This window comes from Octopus bimaculoides, chromosome 16 (genome assembly GCF_046866305.1).
Source record: "Octopus bimaculoides isolate indiv1 chromosome 16, ASM4686630v1, whole genome shotgun sequence".
In the NCBI taxonomy this organism is placed as follows: Eukaryota; Metazoa; Mollusca; class Cephalopoda; order Octopoda; family Octopodidae; genus Octopus; species Octopus bimaculoides.
The window spans coordinates 31,677,260-31,685,609 of record NC_142943.1 but is presented as its reverse complement, the minus strand read 5'-3'; the positions used below and the strand labels follow the sequence as shown (position 1 = coordinate 31,685,609).

General features: G+C 41.4%; 1 non-coding gene across 1 annotated transcript; it reads right to left on the bottom strand.

Annotated features, from left to right (window-relative positions):
* Window positions 1-867: 867 nt before the first annotated feature.
* Trnam-cau (transfer RNA methionine (anticodon CAU)) lies at window positions 868-961 on the bottom strand. Its single transcript has 2 exons — window positions 925-961; window positions 868-903 (listed from the first exon to the last, which is right to left on the bottom strand). It is a non-coding gene; the product is annotated as a tRNA-Met (tRNA).
* Window positions 962-8,350: the final 7,389 nt, after the last annotated feature.

Sequence of the window (8,350 nt, the reverse complement as noted above, 5' to 3'; positions counted from 1 at the left end):
AGAAAGAGGGGTGGGGTGAGGAAGAGGAGAAGAAGGTAGTGGTGGTGGTGGTGGTGGTGGTGGTACTGGTGGTGGTGGTGGCAGTGGAGAAAGGGAGGAGGAAAGAAAGTTTGGATAAAACGAAGTGGAGAAACGGGTCTGCGAGATAGCGAAAGGAACGATAAAGAAGAATTTAGAGAGAAGATGGAGAGATAGTAGTAGGAGGAGGAGGCTGTGGAACAGCAGCAGTAGTAGTAGGAGTAGTAGTAGTAGCAGCAGCAGCAGCAGAGCATGTTGACGACCGAATGAAGACGCGTAGCCAAGTGGCTAAGGTAGTTTAATTCATGATCCTAAGGATACGGATTCAATCCCTTGGCCGACACTATAGTAGAAGACACTTGCCCAAGATGCCCCACAGTGGGTCTGAACGCAGAACCATGTGGTTGAGAAGCAACTTATTATAGGTACATGCGTGATTGTGAGCCACGCCTGTACCTATAATAGGATTTTTAAAACATCGAGTGTCTAGGAGGGTACGTCTGTGTAAAACAGGAACTAAAGTGGTCCATTGGTAAAAAAAAATAGTTGAGAGACATTGCTTTAAATTAACAATGCCCAAAATGCTCAAAAATTGCAATAATTCACTTTTCAGCTATGGCTTTTACTAAAAATAATTTCTTGTTGTGTGTCCTTAATTATTCTTCCAACATAGGGTTAACAGGATATTTACAAAGAGAATAAGGTAGAAGTCGACTTTGCTGTTAATGCTTTCGGGATCGATGAAATAAGAAGTCCAATACAGGGATCGAAGCAATCGATTAGCTCCTCCCCTTGTGCCTATCGCAGAAAAAAATATTTACAAAAAAATGTATTTTATAAAAAAAAATGTGCCCCAGGTGAGGATCGAACTCACGACCTTCAGATACCTCTGCTTTGTTACTTGATTATGAGACTGACGCGCTGCCTACTGCGCTACCGAGGCCACTGATTAAGACCGTTCTATTTTGTGATAATAGTCTTAATACAGTGTTAGTGTGTATATATTTATAGGTGCGTGTGATTATGTGGGTGATTAACATGCATGACTCGGTGGGTGTATGTGTGTGTACCTATGGATCAGTTTGGTTTTCATTTGGATGTACGTGTGCTTGCGTTGCATGTGTGTACGAGTGTGTGTGTGTGCGTGCGTGCGTGCATGTGAGTTTGTACGTTTCTTTTATTTGTTTATACGTTTATCTGCTCATCTCACACATATAGTAGTAGTAGTGTATATATATATATATATATATATGGTGCTCCAACATGACCGCAGTCGCATGGCAGAAACGAGTAAAAGAGTAAAAGAGTAAATATATATATGTGTATATATATATATATATATATATATATATATATATATATATATATATATATATATATAAACAAATAGTAAATGAGTATATGCATATATACGTACAGGTATGTGCATACCGACATCCACCTGTATGTATAGGTGCATATCTGGGTACAGGACATTGCAAACAAAACGTAGACGAGAAAACACACAAGCCACATAGAGAACATTCTTCTTCATCAGCTACCCCCGTTTTAACACCGGCGTTTCGAAGAGCTGGGCAGGACGCATCGCTAAAACGGCTCTTCCCATGGACCGCAAATTAAATTTGTATATCTATATGTACATGTAGATGAACGTATATACATACATGTACATATATATGCATATACTCATATATTGTTTGTATCACGACAGAACGCATGCGTTACCTTTATACAGTAAGTTTTAACTATTTTTCTAACGCGACTCTCTCTATTTCTATCTCCCCCTCTCATTCTTCCCCTCTACTGTTCTTCGCCTCTACCTGTCACTACTTCTCTCTCTCTCTCTCTCTCTCTCTCTCTCTCTCTCTCTCTCTCTATCTCTATCTATCTATCTATCTCTATCTCTTGTTACTCGTCCTTCGCCTCTCACCGTTACTACTAATATCTCTCTCTCTCTCTCTCTCTCTATCTCTCGTTGCTCACTTTTATTCTACTCCCCCCCTCCTTTTCCCTCTGCTACTCTTTCTCTTCACACAGCCTTGGTCACGTGTGTCCGGCTGCTATTTTTTTTCGTTCTTGGAATCACCAAGCTCGCACGTACTTCTTTGCCCCTCCTGTACGTGCTTCACAGCGTTCAAGACATACACACTTCACGTCTGGCTGTACAGCCTTTTTGTTTGTTTATTTCACCGTTTCGTTTTCCTGTCTTGTTTTCCGTCCGCCACTACCCTCCACGAAAACAATTTAATTTGTGTTCGTGGGAAGAATCATTTTAACGATGCGTACTGCCTTAATTCTTTGAAACGCCGGAGTTTTAATGGTGGCAGCTGATGAAGGGGATGTTTCTATGTGGCCTGCTTGTTTGTTGCACTTTGTTTACCATTTTGTCCTTGTTCTTTTGCCACGTCATGTACCCAGTTATGTATCTATATGTACATGTAGATGAACGTATATACATACATGTACATATATATGCATATACTCATATATTGTTTATATATATATATATATATATATATATATATATATATACACACACACACACACACACACACACACACACACACACGAAGGCGTGCCGAAGATTTCCTGGTTTTGAGTAAACAAAAATACAGGAGGGTCAGTTAATTATGATTTTCTTCAACGTATTATCTTCTCAGATTCACACACTTATCGAAGCGGCCCTTAAGCTTGTCTAGGCTCTGTAAAAGAACTCAGATGATTGGGTCTCCAGCCAAGCTTTTCACGATATACTTATTAAAAACAGGTTCTTTCAGCACCTCCTCGTATATATGTGTGTGTGAGTGTGTGTGTGTGTGTGTGTGTGTGTGTGTGTGTGTGTGTGTGTGTGTGTGTGTGTGTGTGTGTGTGTGTGTGTGTGCGTGTGTGTGAGCGTGTGTGCTTGTGTGTGTGTGTGCGTGTGTGTGTGTGTTTGTGTCCACGTTTGTCTTCCCACCACCGCTTGACATCCGGTGTTGCTGTGTTTACGTCTCCGTAACTTAGCGGTTCGGCCGAAAGAAAAACGATAGAATAAGTAGCAGGTTTTTAAAAAATAAGTACTGAGGACGATTCATTCGGCTAAATTCTTCAAGGCGTTGCCCCAGCATGGCCGCAGTCTGATGACAGAAACAAGTAAAAAAAAAATGAAAAGATAAAGTCGGAATTTGGAGCAAGAATATTCCGAAACTCACCAAAAGAGAAATCGTTAAAAAAATTCATTTGCAAAATCACAATCTAAACACTCGAAAACGTATCTTTTAAAAATGTTATTTAAAATTACGCATTTTTCAGTAAGATATGAGGAAACAAATTGGTCAGTGTGGGTGGGCACCACAGGAGAGACATACCCTTACTACATGTTCCCTGGACCTGATAGAAGGAATTGAAATATAAGATATATTGGCAGAGGAATTGGTAATGGTGAGGAACTAAAATGAGATTTGTAATGATACGGTGAAAATGATATGATTCTAAACAGGATATCGAAACCGTGTAAAACAGGTACTACTCATTTTTGCCAGCTGAGGTGATTAGAGCAGAGTGAAATAAAGTGTCTTCTTGAAGGACACAACGCGCCGCCGGCAATCGAACTCACGACCTTACGATTGTGAGCCGAATACCCTAACCTCTAAGTCACACACATTCACAATACTAGTAATAAACACAAATATTAACAAGACCATAACATTTTGAGCGGTGGAGAGTGGAGAGAATGATGAAATTAAATATTAATCAATTGTTCGGTGAAGTTCGAACGCACGTTATGGGACGTAACTAAAGCATAAGAATTTGTTTTTCACCGTTCCACTATTTTGGCTATTTCTGCGTGTTGTATTGGACACCAAACTGTCTTTGGATGGTTCTTGTAGTGTAAAGGTTTTTCTATGAGAGCACGTTGCTAAACCCTTCTCTCAACCCTTGTCTCTTTCTAAGGAAGAAGAATGGATGTGGGGTGAGTGTCGCCACTCTACCTTCAGCCATCACGATCCCCATGCCGAAAGAATTAGATGGAGGAGGAAGAGACAGAGGAGGAGGAACAGAAGGCAAGAAGAAATTGAACTATACATGCATACATACATACATACATACATACATACATACATACATACATACATACATACATGCATGCATACGTACGTACGTACATACGGACATATATTCATTCATACGAACGCAATAATAGAAATTTCGTTTAGGCGATTTCTTTTCACTATTCCAAGCAGAAAAGCTGAAAAAAAAATAAATAAAGAGCCAGCCAAAAGCAGCTCATTCGTGTGTTGACTGTCCTTCACTTTTCGCAACAAACAAGGCAATTATCGGCAACAGCCTCGTTCACGTCAATTGTTTTAAACAAAACCGAAACATGAACACACACAAAATAATATATAAAGAAAAATGGCGTCCGAGCAGGCGATCAGGCAGCCATTACTAAAAGCCCGTTCCAAAGATATGTTTTACCAAGAGTTTAGTGGCTTTTGTCATTGCCACGGTCTTGCATTTCTCCAGCGTGGCTTTCTGGGCGTTAAATCCGTTTTAATTAAAGAGACGGACCCGAAGAAGACGAAGAAGAAGAAGAAAAAAATACGTCCTTATCAGTTAAGTAGCAATTGCTTGAGAAATCTTTGTTGGCAGCAGATAACTAAAGCTCGCTCAACCAAAATGGCGTCGAGTTTTAAAACATCGGGAAAAGAAGAGGAAGAGGAAGGGGAAGTGGAAGAAGGAAGAAGGTTGAGAAAGTGAGAGGTAGGGAGGAAGGTGTTGAGATTGAGTGAAAAGAAAGAATAGAAGAAAAAAAGGAAGAAAAATTATATTGTATAATGCAGCAGCGATTCCAATTGCCTTGAGAATGCAATTGTCTATTAGTGTGTGTGCATATATATATATATATATATATATATATATATATATAAATTATGTGTTTGTGTGTCTTTGCGTGTATGCATGCATTCATGTGTGTATGTGCTTGTGTGTGTATGTGTGTGTGTGTGCTCACACAGTGACATGTCAGTGTAAAAGTTCAGACACGCATGAAGACACGTATATATAAATATATATGTGTGTGTGTGTGTGTGTGTGTGTGTGTGTGTGTATGTATGCGTTTGTATATATTTACACACGCACTCACACACATACATGGACCTATACATATATATAGAAATGCATGCATACATTTATACACATATATATACAAACATACAAATAAATATACATAAGTATATACAAATACACACACAATATATGTATAATATTTGTGTGTGCGTGTGTGTGCGTGCGTGTGTGTGTGTGTAGGTGTGTGTGTGTGTGTATGTATGTTTGCATATATGTGTATATGTATGTAGGAATGAATGTCTATGCGTGTTTGCATGTTTGTATGCTTGTATAAATGAACATATGCGTGAACTTCTATGCGTGAGCTTGTATGCGTGTATATATATATATATGTATGGATACATGAATGTACGTTTGTGTGTGTGTGTGCGCGCGCGCGCGTGTATGCCTGTGCGTGTGTGAACAATGGTGAGTGAGAAAGGAGAGTAAGTAGCGGGGGAGAGCAATCAGTTTCACAGTTTACTGAAGAAATTAAGACTGAATAGACATTTAGATGGGACCTGTTCGAATGTAATGAACGAAGGATTTATGGAGAATGGCGTACTGACAGCAGCAGCAGCAGCAGCAGCAGTAGCAGCAGTAGTAGTAGTAGTAGTTGCTATTGTTGTAGTACAGTAGTAGTAGCAATGGGGAGGATGGTAGTAGTATTGGGTGTTGTCGCTGTGGTGGTGGTGGTGGTGGTGGTGGTGGTGGTAGTCTTGTTACTGTTGTTGTCGTTGTTTTTGCTGTTGCTGTTGTTGCTGTTGTTGTTGTTAATGGTGGTGATGGTGGTGGTGGCAGTAGTGGTGGTAGTGGTGGTGGTGGTGATGGTGGTGGTGGCAGTAGTGGTGGTAGTGGTGGTGGTGGTGATGGTGGTGGTTGTAGAAGTATTTATAATCTCAGTGCCTGTGGTAGTGGTGATCGTCGCAGTAGTAGTAGTAGTAGCAGTAGTAGTAGTAGTAGTAGTAGTAGTAGTAGTAGTAGTAGTAGTAGTAGTAGTAGTAACGATGGTGGTGATGGTGATGGTGGTGGTGTTATTAATAATCTCGTAGGTTGCGGTAGTGGTAGAGGTGGTGATGCATTGACTTTAGGTCGATTCTAAATTTCTTAGTAATTAAATATGATTTTCAATAGAACTCCTATACATTTATAAATTTAAACTTTCTAGAAGCAAATAGCCCAAAATTATAAAAATAGTGCTGTACAGTTCAGGGAAGTCGCATAATCTACCGGTCGCTCTAGTATAGCAACGCTACCATAGATCTGAAAAGGACATCGCTTGTTTCCTGTATTATTTCAGTCCAGTTGGGTACTAGAATGAATGTATTTTATTTGTGCTCTGATTTGGCGCTTTAATTTGATCGAGTGAACGAGTGAACGAAAGAAACATGGTTGGTAGTACGACTTGCTAGAAACGGCAACCAAATGCCCTTCCAATCACTTAAAAGAGAGAAACGTCCTCAATTTCCTGCACGAAAAAAAAGACGGGTGAATCACAACCGAAATGCTTTTGGTCATAGTTGTACCCAATTAGAGATGACCTGGGTCGAAACAACAACAACACCAAAGTTTCCTCACCTACTGCCCCATCCCCAACCACACTTACCCACTCCTTCATATTCATATCCCCCCCTCCTGGTCGCTTCTCTTCCTCCTTCATCCGCACTCCTACTCCCTCATCCTCTCCACCTCCCACTTTTTCGTTTTTCACCTTTTTTTTCGTTTCCCTCCCAATCACTCACCCCACCCCACCCCCCACCGTCTTCTCTTCTTCACTCTGTCCTGCCATTCTACCCCCTCACCTCTCCCCACTTCCTCATCTCTCTCACTCCTCCCCTTCACTCCTTCCTCTTCCTCTACTCTCCCATTCCTCACACTCATACCGCTTCTTCTACACTCCCACTCCTTCATCTTGACACCTCTTCCTCTTCCTCTACTACCCCACTCCCTCCTCACATTTCTCCCCTCTTCTACAATCCCTCACTTCCTCTACTCTCACACTCCTATCTCCTTACACTCCCTCTCCCTCTACTCTCCCACTCCTCCCCGACACCCCTTCCTCGTCCTCTACTCTCCTACTCCCTCCACCTCCTCCTCACACTTAAACACTCTTGCTCCATCCTAATACCACTTCCTCTTCATCTCCCACTCTTACCTTCTACACTTCGCCATCTTCATCTACACTCCCACTCCTCTCCCACGCTACTCCCTCCTCCTCCTTCTCCTCTACTCTCCCACTCCATCCCACCACTTCCTCTTCCTTGACTCTTCTACTCCCTCCCTTCCTTCTCCTCTTCCTCCTCCTCACACTTTTACACTCCTACTCCATCCTAATACCTTTTCCTCTTCATCTCCCACTTCTACTTTCTGACACTTCGCCTTCTTCATCTACTCTCCCCATACCTCTCCCACGCTACTCCCTCCTCCTATTCCTCCTCCTCTACTCTCCCACTCCTACCACACATCACTGCCTCCCTCTTCCTCTACCTTCACTCCCTCCCCACCTCACCCCATTACCGCAACATGTCACTTATCACAGCTTATCTATGATTGTACAAGTGTTCCAAATTTCAACACCAATAGCAACAACAACAACAACACACATAAAAAACAACATAAGCAACAATAGCAGCAACATCAACCGCATTATCAACGACAGCAACAATAAATAGCAGCAAGAACGACCACAACAACAATAGCAACATCAACAATATCTGTAATAGCCCCCCCCCCCCCATGACGTCATAATCTACTCCAAAACAGTTTTGCACAACTATTTCATCGCATGACGCCGATGATGATGATGAGGAGGACGAGGAGGAGGAAGAGGAGGGCGATGTTGATGATGATGATGGAGACGACGACGATGACGACGACGATGATGGCGATGTTGATGATGATGGTGTAAAGAAGAAGAAGAAGAAGAAGAACAACAACAACAACAACAACAACAACAACAAAAGAAAGAAAGAAAGAAAGAAAGAAGAAAAGATAGCTGCTGTGGTAGTGGTGGTGGGAGTGATGATGATGATAGAGGGATCACCGTCGGTTTTGACAAAGAAGAGACAGTTGTTCAATCAACAGAATATTCTTTTCCGAAATTAACGTGCAACACTTGGACATGCATATATGGGTACAGGATATCACAAAATACCTTAAACAATGAGAAACGAAAACATAAAGACGAAGACAGAAAACAAACTTTTTTACGAAAACGAAAAAAACGAAGAGGGAAACGAGAAAG